Here is a 22,186-nt window from a genome sequence, read left to right as displayed (position 1 = left end):
CAACAATTATTGCTCTTCAAACAGTCCTTTGCGATATGTACATTACACACACTGATACTGCAGTGACGATATATCCGCGATATATTGTGCAGCCCTCATAACTTCACAACATAGTCCATCCATCCATCCATATAGGGATATACCTCCTGCTGTTCTGGAAAACCTCTAAAGGGAGGTGACCTGGAAGCATTCTGATTAATTCAATTCAATTCAATCAAATCACACAAATTCCAGGTCAAGTAAATACATTCCAACTGATCCTGGTTATCAAACATGCAGTCAAGTTCAGTTTGTTATTGAAATTGGTTCAAAAGTTTTCTATCTACGGAAACCCAGCAGTTTGCATCAAGTCAGTTACTTGCAGTATTCACTCCTCCTGGAAGAGCATGTAGAAACAGTAGCACAGACAGAAGTTACACACAAAAGAACACAGAGCACTGATCCAGGAGAACTTTCTATGTTAAAGGAAAGTAGAACATTATAGGGAGTAGTAACTTCTTCAGTGACTTCATCTAGGAGAGAAACACAGCTAAGTAGATAAACTCTGAGCCAGTTTTTAAGTCTAGAGTATGAAAGAGAGCACATACAGTTAGCCATAGTAATAACTCAGCCAATAGCTAGTTCTAGGAGAGATAGGGTTAAACACTGGAAGACAGGGCCAAGTGTACCATCTGTAGAAGGAGAACATTAAGTCATTGGCAGCAGTAGCTCAGCCGATGCCCCCTTCCAGTAAGGTGTCACAGCTAAATACAGAGCCAGGTGTAGCTTCTAGAAAGAGAAAAAACACAGAGAGAACATGGAATTATATGCTGAAATAACAGCAGATAATGTAAAATTGGAGATTAGTATGAGAAGGTATAAGAACGAGGGGACCATGATGTCCACCAGCAGCCTAAACCTACAGCAACAGTACTATAGAAATAGGTCAGGATAACCTAAGCCACTCTAACTATAAGCTTTATCAAAAGGTTTTAAGGCTAGTCTTAAATGTAGACAGGTTGTCTGCCTCACGGACTAAAACTGGGAGCTGGTTCCATAGGCGAGGGGCCTGATAACTAAAAGATCTGGCTCCAATTCTACTTTTATAAACACTAGTAACTACCAGTAAACCCGCAGTCTGAGAATAAAGTGCTTAGATGGCTGCCCACTTTACTTTTTTGCATCAGTTCGTATTACAACATCACAGACTGAAGAAGTGCCCACATTCTTGCAGACAAGGCCTCAATCTTTTTCCCGCTCCATTCCGCCATCACTCTTGAACAATATACCTAAACAGAGACTGATCCCCACTGAGAGCATCCAGTAAACGTTTCTGAGTGATCCCAAGCACTTGTAACTAAGCTGTTAACTGCTCCAGTCAATGTAGAAGGTCATGATAAAGAAGTCTGGCTCTGTTCTGGGGACTCCTCAGGAACCTCTGGAGATCATTGTGGAAAGACGGATTCTTCATAAAATGTAGAACATTATGGAGAACCCTGAGCATCCTCTTCATGAGACTGTCCTACAACAGTGTCCTACAGAGTGTCTTCAGTCAGAGGCTTCTTCAGATCTGCTGTAAGACGGAGCGCTACAGGAGATCCTTCCTGCCCACAGCCATCAGCATCTACAACGACTCTTTGAAGAAACCTTCATAATATGAGCTACAACAACATTTAATTTCCCTTTGGGATTAATAAAGTATTTTTGAATTGAATTTGAATGGACTGAAGACGCCAATAGAACCATAGCATCTGCAAAAAGCAAAGACAAGACCTTTAGATTCCCAAAGTTGCAGCCCACTATCAACAATCATGTCCTGAGATCCTGTCCATGAACACCATAAACAGGATTGTTTTTTTTTTTAAAGATACTTTTTTGGCACTAGAGGCCTTTGTTTTTAATTTTTCAACAGTAGGCAGACAGGAAAGAGGGGCAAAGAGAGAGGGTGTGACATTCGGCAAAGGTCGCTGGGTCCAGGACTCGAACCCAGGATGGCCACATCGAGGACTATAGCCTCTATATGTGGTCATGCGCTTAACCCCTACACCGCCAGCACCGCGCCCCATAAACAGGATTGTTAACAAGGACCAGCCCTGGCAGAGTTTAACAAGCACTGGGAACAAGCTTCACTTATACAGACACAGCTTTTGCTATGGTTATACAAGGACAGGATAGGTTTAAAAAAGGACCCCCAACACCCCAGAGAAAATGCATCAGGGGACACCAGTATAAACTTTCTCCAGATCCACAAACAAATGTGGACCAGAAAACCAAACTCCCAGGTCCCTAAGCAGTTCCACTAGTGTAAAGACCTGGTCAATTCCAGTAAAAAATGTCTTTGTTTTATTGTAACTTAGAAAATTATTAATTTATATAAGATTTGTAAATCATTTTGACTTTGATTAAACATATACCAGATTTACTAAATATGACACTATTTGTCAAAGTTATGAGAAAAGCTGGTAGCACACTTTTAAAATAGCATGGTGAGATGCTGGAGATGCTTGAATGGCTTCTGTTTATTTCCTACCTTCGCTCTTGTTTACATCCTTTCCTTTCCTGGCAATTTTCCCTGTGTGAGATTTCGCTGCACACTCAGCATGGCTGGTGGTATAGACCCAAACAAGATGTGCTATCAACTGAATTTCAATTAATACACCTCCAGGATTTTCTTCACTTTATAGAATGGTCTGTAAAACAAATTGGTCTGGCAGATTGTTCTAAAAATAGAAAAGATATTGAGGACAGGAAGTGGGAGTGCAGAAGTATTTAAGGGGTATTTGTTTTTAGATGGAATGTATGTATGCTTCACCTGATCTGTTACAATACATGCTACAATTGTTAATGTTAATTGACAGCAGTTTTACACACAAAGTTCTCGTCCTCATAAGAAACCACAGGGCTTGTGCACATTCGACAACACTAGGGAATCAGGGCAGCAGCTTCTACACTGTTTATTTTGGACACATTGCGGTCTCATTTACATGTGTTAATTGCAGCTAATTGGTTCTAATTAGATGAACAGGAAACCCTCTGGGACCACTCATATCTTTAATTTGAAGTAAATATCATTAATTAACATATGCTAATTTCAAGCCAGTTAACATTGATAAAGAGATGCCAGCAACTAGGGGAGAGATGATACCTTCTATCAAAAACTAATAATGACTCAGCAACATGGGACAGTGTAAAAATCACAATGAAGGTCAGGGAGTGTTGGCCAGAGTCTTTATTTGACCACATACCTTGGGCTCAGGTCCCACCACACTGCATGCAATCACACTATGATCACTATCACAGTAACCACTCCAGCCATGCTAATCCTGCCCAAAGCATGTGCCATGCACTATTCTCTGTGCACACCATCTGCCAGTTCCCCAGTGCCCTTGGTACCTGCTATACCTATTGCAGTTTCTGCTATACTTGGCTAGCCACATTTATGAGCCACAAACTCCTGCATCTGACATCTTTACTGTGCACAGCATTAGTCAGTCCTGCCATATTCAGCAAATCTGTCATATCTGCACATCCAATGCTAACAGTTGGATCAGCGTGCTTGTCGTTCCAGGGTCAACCTGTAGCACAGCGTTGTTGCTCCCCGGCTCGCACCTGCTGTGCATTCTCTGCAGTACACCTGCACAGGAAGAAGACCCACTGGCTCAGCAGACAGAGGGCTTGTGTCTGCCAGGCAATTCAACAGAAGAGATTAGAAAGCTCATTACTGAGAGGGAAGCAGGAAGATGGAGGGTGGGAGTGTATGAAAGAGTGAGACAGAAGGAGGGAGATAGTGAGAGCTAGACAGATGGAAATCAGTGTCAGACATAAACATCATGTGGTCACAGCTTTAGATGTAAGGATGTGTATGACAAAGTCCCCAAAAGTGGACCATTAACTATAGCTGTTGATAAGAGTACATAATTATGTATATGTATCAAAAAAATGTGTGTACTCTAATTATTAAAGTATCAGTCTGAAATCTAGCAGCAATACATCTGCAGGGTAAATTCTTGTACTTAATAAGTGAGCTCTAATTGATTACTTTACAGAAAGAGATGACATTTAAATATTATAAAAATACATTTATTTTTAAAATAACATTAAAACTGAATAATTGAATTGGGACTACTAACCCACAGAATCAACAATTAAACTATTAGTGACCACTTATAACACAAAATCAGTAAACAAACCTGAATTTCAAACAAATCAAATGAAAATTCCACAAGGAACTGAGAATGAACATTCAAAGGATTGTCAAATATATAATTTTATCAAAAGTCTGGAGGTCACCCTCAGACTGGCCAAATGGTGACATCCTGGTACTGGCATCTGAATGTATTGGTGTTTGAAAAGTAATCTTGCTGGATGCGCTTGATTGTTTCTTTTGCAGGTCCACGAAGGTAAACAAAACCAAGCTGGCTAGATCCTTGAAGATTCAACTGAAAAATTATGCATCCAATCTTAGAACAAAATGATCAGGCATGTCTAGGATCTTGATCGTGCTCTCTTCTTGGTTGTGATTCTGTAAATCTCTAAGTCTGTCCAGATATCTGTCCAACTCTATTCATCTGACTGAGAGTTTAGAGCTCCGCTCAGAGAAACAGCCAATTGTTTTCCTTCTTTTATTAGATAGCATTTTTAAAAGAGAGAGAGAAAGAATGTTCCTAAACAAAGCTAGATTAGAATAGCGGTGATTAGAGCTTTTAAAAGCTTGCAGAGTTCTAAACTAGCAGAAACATTTACTGATAGATATATTGAAGAGCAATGTTTGACATGCATCTACAGCTACATCTATTTGGAATATCGTGAAAAGATAAAATATTTTTGTCACTCATTTCAGAAAGCAAAACTCATATTATATTGAATCATTGCACATAGGATGAATTATTTCAAGCCATGTTCCTTGTAATTTTGATGATTATGGCTTACAATAATGAAAACTCAAAGTTCAGTGTATCAGAAAATTTGAACATTGGGAAAAAGTAAAATATTGGAGACTCATGGTGTCACCCCCTAATCAGCTATTTAAAGGTTTCCAGAGCCTCTAAATGGTCTCTCAGTATGGGTCAGTAGGCTACACAGTCATGGCGAAGACTGCTGACTGGACAGATGTCCAGAAGACAGTCATTGACACCTGCCACAAGGATGGTAAGCCAATAAAGGTCATTGCAAAAGAAGCGGGTTGCTCTCTGAGTGCTGTATTCAAGCATATTCATATGCAGTTAAGTGGAAAGAAAAAGCGTGGTGGGAAAAGGTCCACCAGCAACAAGGATAACCGCAGCTTTGAGAAGATTGCAATCCAAAATCCATTCAAGAATTTATAGGAGCTTCACAAGGAGTGGACTGAGGCTGGAGTCAGTGCATCAAGAGCCACTAAGCAAAGGTGAATCCTACACATGGGCTACAAATGTCACAATCCTCGTGTCAAGCCACTCCTGAACCAAAGACAACGTCAGAAGTGTCTTACTTGGGCTAAGGAGAAAAAGGACTAGGCTATGGTTCAAAGTCCTCCTTTAAATACAAAAGAAAAGTTTGCAATTCATCTGGATATCAAGGTCCAGATCATGAAGAAAGAGTGTACAGACACAGAATCCATGTTGTTTGAAGTCCAATGTGAAGTTTCTACAGTCAGTGATGGTTTGGGTTGCCATGTTATCTGCTGGTGTTGGTCCACTGTTTTCTGAAATCCACAGTCAACGCAGCCATCTACTAGTAAATGCTCTGGCATTTCATGCTTATTTTTATTGACAAGCTTTATGGAGATGCTGTTAGAATTTCCAGCAGGACATGCTGCTTTCCCATACTGGCCTTACCTGAATATCATAGAGAGTCAACGGGCTGTTGTCAAGAGTAAGCTGAGAGACATCATATCCAACAATTTAGATGACCTTAAGGGCCGTTATCAAAGCAATCTGGGCTTTCATTACACCTTAGCAGAACCACAAGCTGATTGCCTCCATTCCCCCTGCATTGACACTTTAATTCATACAAAAGAAGGCCCAACCAAGCATTGAGTGCATAGAATTTGATGTACTTTTAGGAATACTGACATTTCTGTTTAAAATATTTTTTGTACATATCATGTGATATACTTATTTTCTGAGACACTTTGCATTTTGGGTTTTCATTTTCTGTAAGCCATAATCATTACAAATACATTACAAAAAATAAAGGGGAACTGTACATACATGTTTTACACAAAAGTAGACACTGCTGATGTTCCAACAATGTTTAAAATGTTAATGCTAGTAAATCTCTTTTATGGAAATCCTGATTTTTTGTCACTCTCTGAATGTTTTTTTTTTTTTTTTTGTACTGACACTGTCCCAGCTTTCTCTGTGTTAATACAGATAAACAAATGTCATTATTTCAGATGATTTTGACCAGCACAAACACCACATTTTGACTTTCTTTAAATTGATATAATGCCTAAAAATCTTCAGAATCAGGATAGAATGTCCCTTATTGTCATTGTCACAAGTAAAAGAAATAGAGAAAAAAGCTATCTGGTCTGTGCACGAGTAATAAATACTCGTACTCATACTCGTTGTCTTCCGCTTTATCCGGGACCGGGTCACGGGGGCAGCAGACTCAGCAGAGACGCCCAGACATCCCTCTCTCCAGACACCTCCTCCAGCTCCTCTTGGGGGAGCCCAAGGCGTTCCCAGACAAGCCGAGAAACATAGCCCCTCCAGCGTGTCCTGGGCCGTCCCCTGGGCCTCCTCCCGGTGGGACATGCCTGGAACACCTCCCGAGGAAGGCGTCCAGGAGGCATCCGGTATAGATGCCCGAGCCACCTCAACTGGCTCCTCTCGATGTGGAGAAGCAGCGGCTCTACTCCAAGCTCCTCCCGGATGGCCGAGCTCCTCACCCTATCTCTAAGGGAGTGCCCGGCCACCCTACAGAGGAAGCTCATTTCAGCCGCTGGTATCCGGGATCTCGTTCTTTCGGTCATGACCCAAAGTTCATGGCCATAGGTGAGGGTAGGAACGTAGACCGACCGGTAAATCGAGAGCTGCGCTTTTCGGCTCAGCTCTCTTCACCACAACGGACCGGCACAACGCTCCCATTACTGCAGCAGCCGCACCGATCAGTCTGTCGATCTCCCGCTCCATTCCTCCCTCACTCATGAACAAGACCCCAAGATACTTAAACTCCTCCATTTGAGGCAGGAACTCCCCTCCAACCTGAAGAGGACAAGCCACCCTTTTCCGGTCGAGAACCATAGCCTCGGTCTTGGAGGAGCTGATCTTCATCCCAGCTGCTTCACACTCGGCTGTGAACCGCCCCAGTGAATGCTGTAGGTCTTGGCTAGATGGGGCCAGCAGTAATAAATAATGTAGGTAAAATAGAAAAATAAAGACAGTTATTAAAAAGATAAAATAAAAACACATAAATTCATTCTAATTTTTGATTTCCATCACTGCATCTTCCTTTACATTCTGGCTGTGTTGCATTTAGCTACTGCTGTTGGATAGAAACTGTTGCTGAACCTGCTTTTCCTTGCTTTAAAAGATCTGTAGCATCTGCGTGAGGGCAACAGTTCAAACGGAGCGTAACCCCATGAGAAAAGTCCTTTGTAATGTTCTGGGCTTTTTGGAAACAGTGAAAACTGTGATGTTCTTCTGGTGTGGAAAGAGGCCATCCATTCACCTTTTGGGCTGCGTTAATGACCCTCTGGAGCGCTTTTCTCTGAGCCACTGTACAGCTGGGATACCACACACAGATGCAGTATGTTATTGTTTTTCTAAAAATCTTCAGGAAGTAAAGTATCCGCTGGGCCTTTTTTAGCATCTCAGAGGTGTTCACGCTCCAGGTCAGATCCTCCTCGAGGTGGACTCCCAGGAAGCAGAAGTCAGCCACCCTCTACACACAGTCCCGACTGATGATCGGTGGTGAAATGTACGTCCTCTTTTTCCTATAGTGCACTATTATCTCCTTGGTCTTGGAGATGTTGAGAAACAAGTAGCTCTCTGTGCACCACACTGTCAGCCACTCCACCTCGTCCCTATAGGTGGACTCATCCCCCCCAGAGATGAGCCTCACCACTGTGGTGTCATCTGTGAACTTAGCAGGGGTGCAGTCACAGGTGTAGAGGCTGTAGAGCAGGAGGCTCAACACACAACACTGTGGAGAGTTGGTGCTGAGGCTGCGGGCCGACAATGTATGCTGACCCAGTCTGACCCCCTGACTGTGACACAACAGGGAGCTGTGGATCCACATGCAGATGAAGTGTGGCAGTCCAATGTCTCAGTTTGTTCAGGGGTCTGTGGGAGATGATGGTGTTAAATGGTGAGCTATAGTTCACAAAAAGCAGCCGCATTTAGCTCACCTGCTGTTCTAGATGGGACAGTGAAGCATGGAGGGCTGTGGCTACTGCATTCTATTAGTCCTGTAGGCAAACTGGTGGGGCTCAAAACGTTTGGGCAGGAGTGATATGATGTAAGCCTTTACCAGACGTTCAAAGCATTTCATGACCACTGGCGTCAGTGCAACTGGCCAGTAGTCAGCAAGACTGGAAATGTGGGGTTTCTTGGGCAGGAGGACAATGATGGAGGATCTTAGACGGGGTGGGACAGTGGACTGGGACAGGGGAAAGGGTTAAAATCCTGGTGAGAACTCATGCCAGCTGGTCAGTGCAGTCCCTCAGCACCTGTCCTGTGATACCAGTGGGTCCAGCAGTCTTCCTCAGCCTTACAGCCTGCAGGGTGCGCCTCACCTTATGCTCCTCCACAGTGAGGGTGAAGCTGCTGTGGGCAATAGGTTGTAGTGCATCTTCCTGTGGTAGCACCACCTCAGAGCAAGCAAAGAACAGGGTCAACTCCTCTGCCTGCAAGGTGTCACAATCATCAACACTTAGGCTGGTCATAGTTGGTGGGCTGCTGAATCCCCTGCTCACCTGCCTGCTGTTGTTGCTGTCCAGATGGTCGCTAATCCTCCTCCTATAGTACGAATTGGCCTATCTGATGTCTCTCTTCAGGTTGGCTCAAGCTGTGCTATGGAGAACCTTATTTCCTGACCTGAAGGTGTTGTTTCTCTCCGTTAGGAGCTGCAGGACCTCTCTGGTCATCCAGGGATTCTTGTTGGGGTAGACTCGGGCACGTTTTCCACAGTAACAGTGTCTATGCAGTTCTTGACATAACGTAGAACATTGCCTGTAAACACCTCCAGGTCTGGATCTTCAAAAATGTTTTTGTCAAAGCAGTCCTGCAGTTTTCGTGTGGGGTGGTTTTCTGAAGGGGGTAATAATCAGGAATTAAAAACAGGGACAGGTGGTCTGACTGGCCCATATGTGGTAGTGTCATAGCATATATCCCAGCTTGGGCAGGGCAGGGCAGGGCAGGGCAGGGCAGGGCAGGGCAGGGCCAAGGGCCAAGGGCAAAGGCAAGGCAAGTTAAGTTAAGTTTATTTTTATAGCACATTTCAGTAGCAAGGCAATTCAAATTGCTGTACATGAAAAAACAGAAAGAGACATAATAGGAAAAGTACATAACTGTGGCATAAAGGTAATTAAATAATTAACAAACACAAATAATTAAAAATAATAAAAATGAATAATTAAATAGATAAGCTGATAATAAAAAAGATTTTAAAAAATGAAAATTTAATGATAAATGATTGAGAAGAAAATGAAGGGAAAATTGAACTGAAAACTTTAATAATGTTTAGATAGCACAGTCAAAGGCCACTATAAACAAATACGTTTTTAATCTTGATTGAAAGCAACATAGGGTTTCAGCGTTTTTACAGTTTTCTGGAAGTTTATTCCAGATTAGTGGAGCATAAGATCTAAAAGCTGCTTCTCCATGTTTGGTTCTGGTTCTGGGTATGCAGAGTAGATTTGTGCCAGAATACCTGGGAGGTTTGGGTGGTTGGGACACGGACTACAAGTCTGTAATATATTTTGGTGCTAAGCCATTGAGTGATTTATAGACTGACAGAACTATTTTAAAGTCTATTCTTTCAGATATGGGGAGCCAGTGTAGGGACTTTAGAACCGGGGTGATGTGCTTCACTTTCTTAGTTCTAGTGAGGACGCGGGCAGCAGCGTTCTGTATCAACTGCAGCTGTCTGATCGACTTTTTAGGCAGACCTGTGAAGACACTGTTGCAGTAATCAATTGTACTAAAGATGAACGCATGAATTAGTTTTTCAAGGTCCTGCTGAGACAATAGTCCTGTAATCCTGGAAAAGTTTTTTAGGTGATAAAAGGCTGGCCTTGTTATTGTCTATGTGTCACTGAAGGTTCAGGTCGGAGTCCATCACTACACCCAGATTTCGAGCCTGATTGGTGGTTTCTAGCTATATTAATTGAAGCTGTGTGCTAAATTTGAAATGTTCCTCCTTTGGTCCAAAAAAATATTACTTCAGTTTGTTTTGATTCAATTAAAGAAAAGTTTGGCACATCAATGCATTGGCTTATTCTAAGCTTTTACCAAGCGCTTAAATGGGTTCATAGTCACCTGGTGACATTTTAATGTAAAGCTGTGTTTCGTCTGCATAGTTATGATTACTTATCTTGTTGTATTATAATCTAAGTTAGGGGGAGCATGTAGATATTGAATAGGAGGGGCCCTAAGACCCTTTCGTGGTCTCCGATGTCAATTTACCTATTGACACAAAAAAGTATCTGTCTTTTAAGTAGGATCAAGTGCTGTACCAGAAAGGCCAACCCAGTTTTCCAGGCGCTCCAATAAAATGGAGTTTAACACTGTTGAATGCTGCACTAAGGTCCAATAAGATCAGCACTGTGGTTCTTCCACAGTCTGCATTTATATAGATGTCATTGTACACCTTGACAAGGGCAGTCTCTGTACTGTGGTGGGCATGGAAGCCTGACTGGAAGACGTGGAAGCGGCTGGTCATTGTTAGGTAGTTGTGCTGAAACACGGCTTTTTCAATAATCTTACTGATGAAGGGGAGGTTTGAGATAGGCCTGTAGTTCTGTAGTGGCACCTTGTCCAAGTTGCTCTTTTTCAATAATGATTTGATAGTTTCTGTTTTTAGGGCCTGGGGACAAACACCTGACAAAAGCGATGTGTTTATTATTTGAGTTAAATCAAACGTTATGGCAGGCAAAGCTTTCTTAAGGAAAGTGGGTATAATATCAAGACAGCAGGAAGAAAAGCTTAGTTGCTGTCGATTTTTTCTAGGTTTTCGTAGTTTATTTGGTGAAATTGGGAAATTTTGTCAAAATCAGTTCTAGTTGGAGACAACTTTAGTACTGAGGTCCACCACTCATTTTCCCCCTGCACATCACTTACAAAGAATACCAGAACTTAATTAAAATGGAAGCATTTATTTAAAACCTAAGTGCTTGAATTCGATATATATTTGTGTGTGCGTGTGTGTGGGTGGTTGTGTGTGTGAATCCATGGGGAGTGACATCATCTGAGGCAACAGGGGACTCAGGGCACAACTATGTTGACTCACTGAAATGACATGAATTAGTTTATATTAATGTTGATTGTTCACACTGCACAAGCACATTCAAAACAAGATTTTAGCATACTTTTTACCTTTGAGCTGACACTCTCAGCTGTCTCTCCTGACAAATCAAAAACATAGACTAAAGTTATCCACCTGCCTTAGTAAGTCTTTAAGTCTGAATTCATTTTAGATTTGACTCAGTGAAATATTTTTTTAAAAGAACACAAACATAAACAAAGTGTGCTTTATTACGTAATACATACATTTAAAAATGAAACTGTAATTTGGTATTGTATTCTTTGCAGTCAAATTTAGCCTGGATGTCACTGTAATAACCTAACACATCTATCCAAGGTCATTATTAGTCTAGAGTGAATATAATAAAGGGCGGTCAATTTTTGTTTGTCTTGAACCACAAAAGGACATGGGTCTCAGCAATGTATCTTGGCTGGAGCCGATGGACAGCAGCCATCTATTTAATCTCCTTTTATCATCTGGATTAAATAAACATGGGATCCGTGTTAATTTATAAAGCCAGTAAAAAAAAAAACACAAATTAAAAAAATAAATAAATTAAACTTTCTGTCTTAATTTAATGGATGGAAACATTAGCTATTGAAATAGAAACATCATTAATCTGTCACAGCTACTAACAAAAATTGCGCAAATCAAACAACGTTGTCAATGGGCAGTAACTATTCCAACTAAATTTAAACAGTGTTATGAAGGGTGAAGACAAGGGAACTGTTATTTGAAGAAGAACATTAAGTCTAGTAGAATCAAGTAGAATATTTTTAGCAAGTTACCTCTGTTTTACCGTCAGCTGCACTCTTCTTCTTCTGGTCTTTATTTTTGCGGTAGGGTATGTAAAGCTGCACTCTTCTTTGTAAACATTGAGTTTGGCTGACTTACATAGTTGTGGCGCCTCCTACAGTAACCTGGTGGAGTTGTTCAAAGAACCACTTCGTTCAAAAGCATTGTTTTGATTATTTTTTTATGAATATACACAGCAGAAAAATACTGAGGTCCGGACCTTGGTGTCCTCAGCTACGACCATGACTGGACTAAAAATGGATATGCTGACTGCCCCTCTGATCTTTTGGGTTTTTTCAGTGAAGATGTTAGCAAATTCTTTGCAGGCCCTGGTAGAGTGGAGTTCAGATGCTACAGTTACAGGAGGGTTTGTTAACCTGTCGACTGTGGCAAAAAAGGCATGAGCATTGTTAATGTTTTTGCTGATGATTTCAGAGAAGAAAAATTTCACACATTTGTTGTAAGTTGTTGTAAGTTGTACCTGTGGAGTTTCCAGGTGGAGACTGGACTCAAGGTTCCCTAATCCTAACCCTTTTGACACTACCTTTTTTCATTTCTGACTGGTGGAACTCTTCTCCACCGAGACCGTTTGGAGCAATTGAATCAATTATGTCCAAGATTTTAGAAGGAAAGTTATCTACCAGCTCATCTACAGTGTTACAGGGCATTGGAGTTGATTCTTTCAAAAATAATAGAAAAGTGGTCAGATAGTGCAACATTGGTTACAGACACCTTAACAATGTTTAGACCCTTAGTGATGATCAAGTCCAAAATATGTCCCTGTTTGTGCGTTTGCTGTTAAACATGTTGAGCCAAACCAAACTTTCTAAGAGTGCCACATAGTTCTATTGCACTTCTGTCTACAGGATTGTCAATATGAATGCTGAAGTCTCCCACATTAATTAAACAGTCATATTCAAAATACCACAGCTAAAAGCTCACTAAAATCACTAAAAAAGTTTGTTTTGGACTTATTTTTGGGGGAGGCCTGTAAATATTCAAGAACATGGTTCGGACCTGGCTCTTTACCTTGAGAGCCATATACTCAAAAGAGTCAAATTTGATCAGAAATACCTTTTATACTTTAGTGAATCGTTAAAAAACGTGGCCACCCCACTAGTTTGTCTTTACTGCCTGCTCTCACAAAGAAAATTGTTTGGAGGCGTCAACTCTATCAGAATGGGAGTGTCATTAAGATCATGTAACCATGTTTCTGTTAAAACATAACATCAAGATCGTGGTCAGTAATGAAGTCAATTGATTAAAAATGATTTTCCTGACAGTGATCTAATGTTCAATAAAGCCAGTTTATATGACTTAGTGGCTGATATTAACTCTGTGTCTGGGTGTATATGGCTTTTACATTTGTTTATTATTACTGTCTCTTATCCTTTTAGCTTTGTTCTTTCTGTCACGTGTAAGCACAGAGATTTTACGACTATCTCCCATCAGGAGCCCAAATTTTTCCTAGATAGATTGCTAATGACAGAGTTACCACTGTGGTCTAGATCATAAAACAGAGAAGTGATTTGAAAGTCCTGATTTGAAGGAGATAGATTAACAGGTGGTGAGGCTCTGCAGCTTTTGAAAGATGTTGGTTTAGTAACAAGGCCTGGGCCATAGAGGGTGTTGAATGGAGAAGATGTCAGAGTCATTTGGGTTCCGATCTTAAAAACTTCTTTCATGTTATCAGTGAAGTCCAGTAAAGCAAATTCCGTGCTCACTGGAGACGGTAGAGTTCTGTGCGGTCTGGGTCGGGGTCTGGGATGAGGGGGGTTTAACGAGGGGGTCCACTTATGTTAACTTTTCCCACAGAATTTGGTGGGGAGACCTTTTGATGAACTCTCTCTCTCAGCCAACTGCCAGGTTATCTCTATCTCTCCTGGAGATGTTAGTGGCAGCTTTATCGGTGTTGATACTCCATGTTCTGTGCTGAAGGTCAAGGCTGCTGGCAGATTATTTATTGAATATAAGAGATTAGATGTAATGTCTGGCTCCCGCCTTGTTCATGCAGAAACCGTCTTGCTTGAAAAGGTGTCTTTTTTCTTAAAAAAAATAAAATCCTCTTTCAATACTTCAGATTTTTTCTTAGCTACGTCATTCATGGCTCCAAAGTGTATGATAAGATTTTCTATATTCGGTCGCTCTTCTGTGATTGCCAGAATATTCTCTGAGATATTGGGCACCACATTACTGGTAACAATCATAACTCAGTTTTTAAACCAATTCAAAACTGTGTTGCCCACTATTAGGGTCCTTGGCCTGGTGGGGTGCTCTTTCTCTGACAGCTTAGGAAAAGACATTTTAGAATGAAGATTGTTCTCATACCTTTTATTGTTCTTAGAAGATGGATCATTTTCCTGGTTTTCATTCTGTAGTGGGGCAAATCTGTTGTGGAGGGGAATTCCATAATTTCTAGCTGTCTCACTCCTATCAGTTGTTGTGACATCAGCTTGCTGTTTACGTAATTTCTCTGTAATTCTGATTGCCATTCTGATTTATTTAATTGCCGAGATCTTCCAGTGAGTCGTCTTCCTTGATTTTTAGGCCTTGTGCCTAAAACATGCCAGGGAGGCTGCCAGTGGTTTATTCTCAGTGTTCTGTATGCTGGCTGAGTCATTGAGCTGGCTGTCACTGTTTGGGATCACAGGCAGAGTTGAATAATTGCTGTACCCCATATTAACCTCAACATTCACTTTTAGTCAATAGATTTTCATCTCCAAAACAGCCAATTTCTGTAAATGTTTGTCGAAATCCTCTGTGGTAAAGGTAGGCATCTTGTGCTGTTTTGCTGGCACCGACTTTTCCTTCTTTCAGGTTCGATTTGAAATCCTTTAAAAAAAAAAATAATAATCCTTGAGAGTCACTGGTATGAAGTAGTTTTAGTCCAACTGTTCCGTAATTTTGGCTAAGAGATAAAAAGTTAAGAGTAAAAGAATGCAAGCAAGCAGGCAGCTGGGAAGAAAAGCGTCTGAGCAGGCAAGAGAGGTGGAAGTAATCAGCACTTTTTTACTATCAAGCCACACTATTACATGTGAAGAATGTGGCTTGGTATTGTGTTCCTGAAATAAGCAGGAATGTCTCTGAAAAAGACATTGCATGGATGGCACATATGTTACTCCAAAATCTGTATGTACCTTTCAACATTAATGGTACCTTCACAGATGTGCAAGTTACACTGGGGTATGGGGGTGCAAGGTAATTTCACTTTCCTGGGGCTTTACTTTCATGGGTAGATCTGGAGTAGGTCTTCTCAGCAAAAAGGCATGGCACCAACAGCTTCAGTAATGGCAAAGCTTTCTATACAAATTAATCATTTTTATACTATTAATATGTCACAAAAAGTAGTTAGTACGGAGAGTGTGGGTGGTCATAAAGCAATATCAAACCGAATGATACAAGCTACAAGACATTTGAGGGTTTAGTTAACACTACCTAATGTTAGCTTGCTATAATGGTCATATACACAACAATCCCATCATACAATGATTTAATGACTGAAGATAGTTATCATAATCTGTATGTTGTGTACTGAAAGTCAATATACGACTTTCAGTATTTTACATCTTTTTGGAGTTGCGTCACACAGGTGTGAGCTGCTGCAGATATGAATATATTCTAATTTACTATTCCTCTTCCCCAGATTCTTTACTGGTTTGTTGCAAAGAACATCAAGTTCTCTGAAACATTCTTACAATTTTTTTGTACAATTAACCTTAGTTTAATTACATTTGAAAGTTCTCAGTTATTGGGAAACAGAACAAAATTTACACAATAACACTATCGCCACTACAATATGGGGAGTTTCCATGTATTAGCACATCCATCCATATTCTTTTCAATTCATTATTAAGTATTCTTAGACTGACAATGATTATACATATTAAAATGTAACTCAAGCAGCTGTTTCATGCACTTTCAAGAATAAAGGGATGTAATGACCTGAACAAGTAATTCAGAGATAAATTGCACTCAGCTCCCCGATTCAGGTGGCTCTGATTCACTCATTCCCAAATGTTTTCCTAGATGTTTTCCATTAAACGGGGATGTCCAAAAATGATTTAGTGCTGCCTTTGACCAGTACTCAAGAATGGCATAAACCTCGTTTGCCAACTCAGGTAGTGGGTGGAGATACAGAAATCACACTAATTTGCTTGTTTCAATAAAAAAATTGTAACACCCTGACAAAAAACATTTGGTTCACATTTGTTTTAAATCTTTATTATTTTTTTTATTTTACTGCAGTTGAATTAATTTAGCAAAAATCTACGTACCCATCCGAAATATATTATCCATACTTTAGGAATCTTTTATGTTTGTGACATCTTTATACTCTTAGCTCATATGTTGTCAGCCTCAGTAGTGCAATCTTTTGATATGTTAATTTTATGGTGACAGTGGATGAGAAAAACAGCAACAGAACTATTTTTCTTTACCACTTAACCGATTGAACTGAGATGTCCCTGAATATTCAAGGCATAACTGGAAGTTTTACAAGGATATTCTTCTGTATTCACATTTACTTATTAATTTGAGTATTAACTATAAATTAACTATTTAGACCGTTTGAACTAATTTTCAGATTTGCAAACTTTTTACAGAGTATGTCTTCTTGAGAACTGAGTTTGGAAAAATAAATCTTTAAACCTTTTTAGAATTTCTTCATATTTTCTTTTTCTCTCGTAGTACAACCGATCTAGATACTACTGATTGATGCGGTCATGGTTTTGTGCTGTTTTAGTATAACTGCTAAAAATATAGTTTTCCCCCAGTATTTGAGTGATCTTAATTCCTTGCCTTACAACAACGCTGACACATTTACTGCCTCACATCTAGTTGAAGGAGAAGCAGATCAGGAGAGACATTAAGGACATCCTTCAATCAAACGAGGTGTGAAAATTTTGACAGGTGGGCGGGACTTCCGGTGGCTGGGACATCCTAGGGCGGGACTTCCGGTGGCTGGGCCTTCCTGTTACGTAACCGGATATCATCATTAATCGGATGTTGTCATTAACCGGAAGTTGTCATTACAAGGAAGCGAATCTTTCTAATTGTATGTTTTTAGATGTTTTTTACATCTAAAAACAAAACATGTAGTTTCTCCACTTTAAAAGGTCACTCAATTTAATGCAGGCACATCACATGAAATTCTGATAAAAAGAGAGAACCTGACAGAATTGTAAATTCATTTTGTTTTAACACAGGGGTTATTTAGATGGATGTTTTTACATCTAAAAAACAAGGAAGACAAAAAGTAGATACAGAACCTTTCTTCCTCTGCTCAAATGTTTGAGTAATCTAATCTGCACCAGTAACTTGTAGATGATCTAAAAAACAGAGAAATAAATGAACTGAAAAAAAAAAATAAAGGTTATAAAATCCTCAGTCACTGTTTATTGAATTAAGGCGTCTGCGGTTTTGCGGAGGTGTCTCGGGAGCTGTGTGTATATTCTTTAATGCGAAAAAGAAAAAACAAAAAAAAACCAGAGAGCAAAGTGTACCGGAGTCAAATTCCTTGTTTCTACATACGAACTTGGCAATAAAGTTGATTCTGATTAAGGGAATAGGAGAGAAGATTTGTCAGCTTAACTGTCAAATAACAAATATTTGAAATAAATGCATTTTTTCCTGCCTTTGTCTGATCATCTTTCCGTCAGTCATTCTCTGTTGATTTAATTTCATATTTTTTGCCCATTAGTGCTAACAGTCGTCATTCTCTGTAATGCTGGCAGACTATCTAAAATATGTCTTGCTTACAGATAAACGCTTCTCTCTAAACCTCCCAGGAAAAAAAAAAAAAGGACACTTAAAAATTGCTGTCATTTCCTTTCCTCAAGGCACCTGAGCAAGTCTTTTGTACTTGTTGTAATAGGGAGCCGGGGTTTCATTAACATGACTTTTAAATATCTTCACCTTGAATTGGAGATGGGTTTGGTTCCTCACTGATCACTTTAGAGACACCTGCAAAATTTATTTCAATCCAATTAAATTTAAAGTAAACACAGGATTAAGCCACAGTTTAGCACAGTCAATATGACATGACTAGTGAATGCATGATGGGTAATAAAACACCTGGTTCTCTTTTTACTTCTTCACAAAACTTCCACTACTATTATAAACTTTACTCTTTATCATCAGCCTCATATTAAATTATTCAAGATTTGATATTTCATTTAATAATTATTTCATTTGGCATCTCTTGCTTTTTCTGTTATTCAATCTCTACAGACTAATTTTGCATTTTTCCTCCAGGAGAAAAGACACCATCTACTGATTCAATCTATTGAGATACAACTGATTCAAATAATTAAAGAGAATAAAAATAATTAAAACAATAAGATGATAAAAAACATAATAAATTAAAAATTAATGATAATATGATTGATAAAAAATGAATGGACTGAAATTTATTTATTGATTTACTGAATACCAGAAGTATTTTAAAGTCTATTCTTTGAGATATAGGGAGCCAATGTAATGACTTTAGAACTGGGGTGATGTGCTTCACTTTCTAACTTTTAGTGAGGACTAGAGGGTGACACGGGAGTGGATTTTCTCTCCTGTCCCATCCCGCTCCCACAGAAAATGTCTTGTACCATCCCAATCCAGGCCAGCATAAAAAAAAAAAAAAATCCTGTCCCGTCCCACTCCTGGTAAATTGACTCCCACTCCCATTTAGAACGATTCCCACTCCTGTGCCACTCCCATTTTTGTTTAATTCATTTAGTCTTTTGGTAATTTGTTTGAAAGACCAGTTAGGTCCGTGTTTTTAGCTGTATTAAAGGCCAGTTAAAGTAAAAAGAATAATAATCAAGAAATAAAATATCAAACAAGGAAACAGACCATGCCTCTCTTAGTTGAATAAACAAAATGTACATAGTTGTATTTTACTCATTTATTAAGTGATTGTTTCCTTTGAACAATGACATCACTTTTATGTTTCAAGTTGCTGAAACGAAAGAAAAATGCACCCAGCAAGAGAACTGTACTTGTTGAACAAAAGTGCAATAAGGCAAAACCTTCACAATTTAGAAACTGTACCTCAATGGTTCACAGCCCTGGTCCTCAGGGACCCCTTCCCTGCAAGTTTTAGATGTGTGTCTGCTCCAGAACACCTGATTCAAATTCTGACATGACCTTCTATACAGGCATCAAGAATGGAGGGTCAAACTGGACAAAATTAATACAATAAAATCATCATTAAATATTAAGTGTACCGCTAATTACGTCATGTCATCTTTAAAATTATACTTAATTATTCAGTGGCACATTTAATGGTACATTACATTTTTTTCTATTTCACAACGTATTTATTTAATATCTTCCCTTTATAAAGCCTTTCCCCTCTACTGTGGCAAAGGCTCTTAAATCTTTAGTGCACATGTGAGCAATTTTGTTGGTCAGATGAGACTTGACATGTGATGGTACTTTCGTTTGACAAATGAAGAGATTCAGGGCTGATTCAATCCAGAATCTGCCTAACGAGTGTGCCTTAATCACTGGTGTACATGATTACGACTAAACACGTTTTACAAGCAGCAGACTGCGTGTTGACATCGCTACATTCAACTCTCCTGAAGTTCGGTAATATTTGTGACTTTCCTGTCAGCTCTATAAGTTTAATAAATTAGTTCCTTTTTTTTTCTAATTTCAAGTATGAACTCTGACAGCGAATCAAGCATGTTTAAATCTTTGTAAACAGATAACAGTACCGTTGTGAAAATGAGAGGAATAGGCATGTAAATGCCAAGTGTTACAAAGTATTAGAACCTAAATACTCAAGTATAATTGTACCTGGAGTTGTAACAGTTGTAAAGCTGTGTACGTTTTGTTTGTTTTTTGTTTTTTTTCTTGTTTTGCCTTCCGTTTTTGGTCATTAGATGTAATAAGCAAAAGAAGAGTGTGGAACTCTCTTATACAACTTTAAAACCTAAACGCATGAAGCAAAACCAAAGAACATGAATAATACATACAAACCAGAACTCGAGGACCTCCCACAATCATTAGTCTGCTGTTTGTTGATTGATTGTTTTTCAGCCATACACAATATTGTAGAAAGAAAGGTGGTTTAATTAAAGTTGAGACCGGCATTGTTGAACAAAGATAAGGTGAGTAGCTGGCTCTATGTTGAACTTAATTTCCCCCTTGAACTGGTGTAACTCGACTAAATGTAACTGGTATAAAGAAAAAAACAAACTTAAGTACAAATCCAGCTGCTTGTGGCATTCAAGTAGTCCTTTGCTAACAATTCAGACCATACCAAACCAAACCAAACCATACCAAAGCCATAATAAATGCTTTGAGAATCTTTATAGCTGTAGATGTGGAACGTAACTTTGTGGACCTAACCAGGTGTAAACCATCTGCAAAGCATGAAAATGAACAGAAACATAAAAAGAAAAGCTGAGGTGGTAAAAATCAAGTTTATAGGAAGGTCCACTTCATCTTGCCAACATAAAAGTCCGTTTTTTACTTACCCAGAATGCATTGCACCTGCTTTCAACTCTGTTTTTTTTTTTTAGGACATTCAGCTTTAATCCCTACTATGGTCTCTCTGAACCCTTATACTTTATATAATTGAGATCAGGTGGCCTTGCTCTATCACACCAGGGAGACTAGTTAAGTCTTGAAGTGTAACAATTGCTTTCACCAGGACTAATTTGGCTAGCTGGTTTGGTGACCACTGGGCCATTTCTGAGCTTTCATTCAAGAAGCAGGTCTGAACTCACACCTTTCTGTTAAGTTTTCTCACCTTGTTAAAGTGGCTATGCACTATTATGGACAACAACCTAAGCATTCTGGAGGTTATGCAGAATAGCTTTGGAAGATTGTACTGGCATCTGGGGTGCCTGGATGGTGACAGCTTGCTGTTGCCATTTCAGGTTGCTTCTCCTGGAGGCTGGCAGGGTGACCATGGTTTGCTGTGGCTGCTCCTGTTTGTCCATTGGGGCCAGTAATTTGAGCTATTTCCACTGCATTTTACAAAATAAAAAAGAAAGCCTGTGTTTTAATGGTGTTTGCCAATCCTCTTGTAAAAATCAGTGATGTTCACTCTAAAACCGATTTTCAAATTACTTTCAATTTAATTGGATTGAAATAAATTTTGCAGGTGTCTCTAAAGTGATCAGTGAGGAACCAAACCCATCTCCAATTCAAGGTGAAGATATTTAAAAGTCATGTTAATGAAACCCCGGCTCCCTATTACAACAAGTACAAAAGACTTGCTCAGGTGCCTTGAGGAAAGGAAATGACAGCAATTTTTAAGTGTCCTTTTTTTTTTTTCCTGGGAGGTTTAGAGAGAAGCGTTTATCTGTAAGCAAGACATATTTTAGATAGTCTGCCAGCATTACAGAGAATGACGACTGTTAGCACTAATGGGCAAAAAATATGAAATTAAATCAACAGAGAATGACTGACGGAAAGATGATCAGACAAAGGCAGGAAAAAATGCATTTATTTCAAATATTTGTTATTTGACAGTTAAGCTGACAAATCTTCTCTCCTATTCCCTTAATCAGAATCAACTTTATTGCCAAGTTCGTATGTAGAAACAAGGAATTTGACTCCGGTACACTTTGCTCTCTGGTTTTTTTTTGTTTTTTCTTTTTCGCATTAAAGAATATACACACAGCTCCCGAGACACCTCCGCAAAACCGCAGACGCCTTAATTCAATAAACAGTGACTGAGGATTTTATAACCTTTATTTTTTATTTTTTCAGTTCATTTATTTCTCTGTTTTTTAGATCATCTACAAGTTACTGGTGCAGATTAGATTACTCAAACATTTGAGCAGAGGAAGAAAGGTTCTGTATCTACTTTTTGTCTTCCTTGTTTTTTAGATGTAAAAACATCCATCTAAATAACCCCTGTGTTAAAACAAAATGAATTTACAATTCTGTCAGGTTCTCTCTTTTTATCAGAATTTTGTGTGATGTGCCTGCATTAAATTGAGTGACCTTTTAA

The 22,186-nt window shown here is 39.4% G+C and overlaps 1 long non-coding RNA gene across 1 annotated transcript in view; it reads right to left on the bottom strand.

Moving 5' to 3' along the window:
* Positions 1-11,061: 11,061 nt before the first annotated feature.
* LOC124884536 overlaps positions 11,062-22,186 on the bottom strand; it is a 38,090-nt gene continuing 26,965 nt past the window's right edge. Inside the window, exons 3-4 of the long non-coding RNA XR_007042460.1 lie at positions 11,499-11,527; positions 11,062-11,411 (exon numbers count right to left, since the gene is read on the bottom strand). This is a non-coding gene — a long non-coding RNA (uncharacterized LOC124884536). The remainder of the gene's footprint in view (positions 11,412-11,498; positions 11,528-22,186) is intronic.

This window comes from Girardinichthys multiradiatus, chromosome 18 (genome assembly GCF_021462225.1).
Source record: "Girardinichthys multiradiatus isolate DD_20200921_A chromosome 18, DD_fGirMul_XY1, whole genome shotgun sequence".
NCBI lineage: Eukaryota > Metazoa > Chordata > Actinopteri > Cyprinodontiformes > Goodeidae > Girardinichthys > Girardinichthys multiradiatus.
The sequence above is the reverse complement of the archived record's forward strand: the minus strand, read 5'-3'. Positions and strand labels throughout refer to the sequence as shown.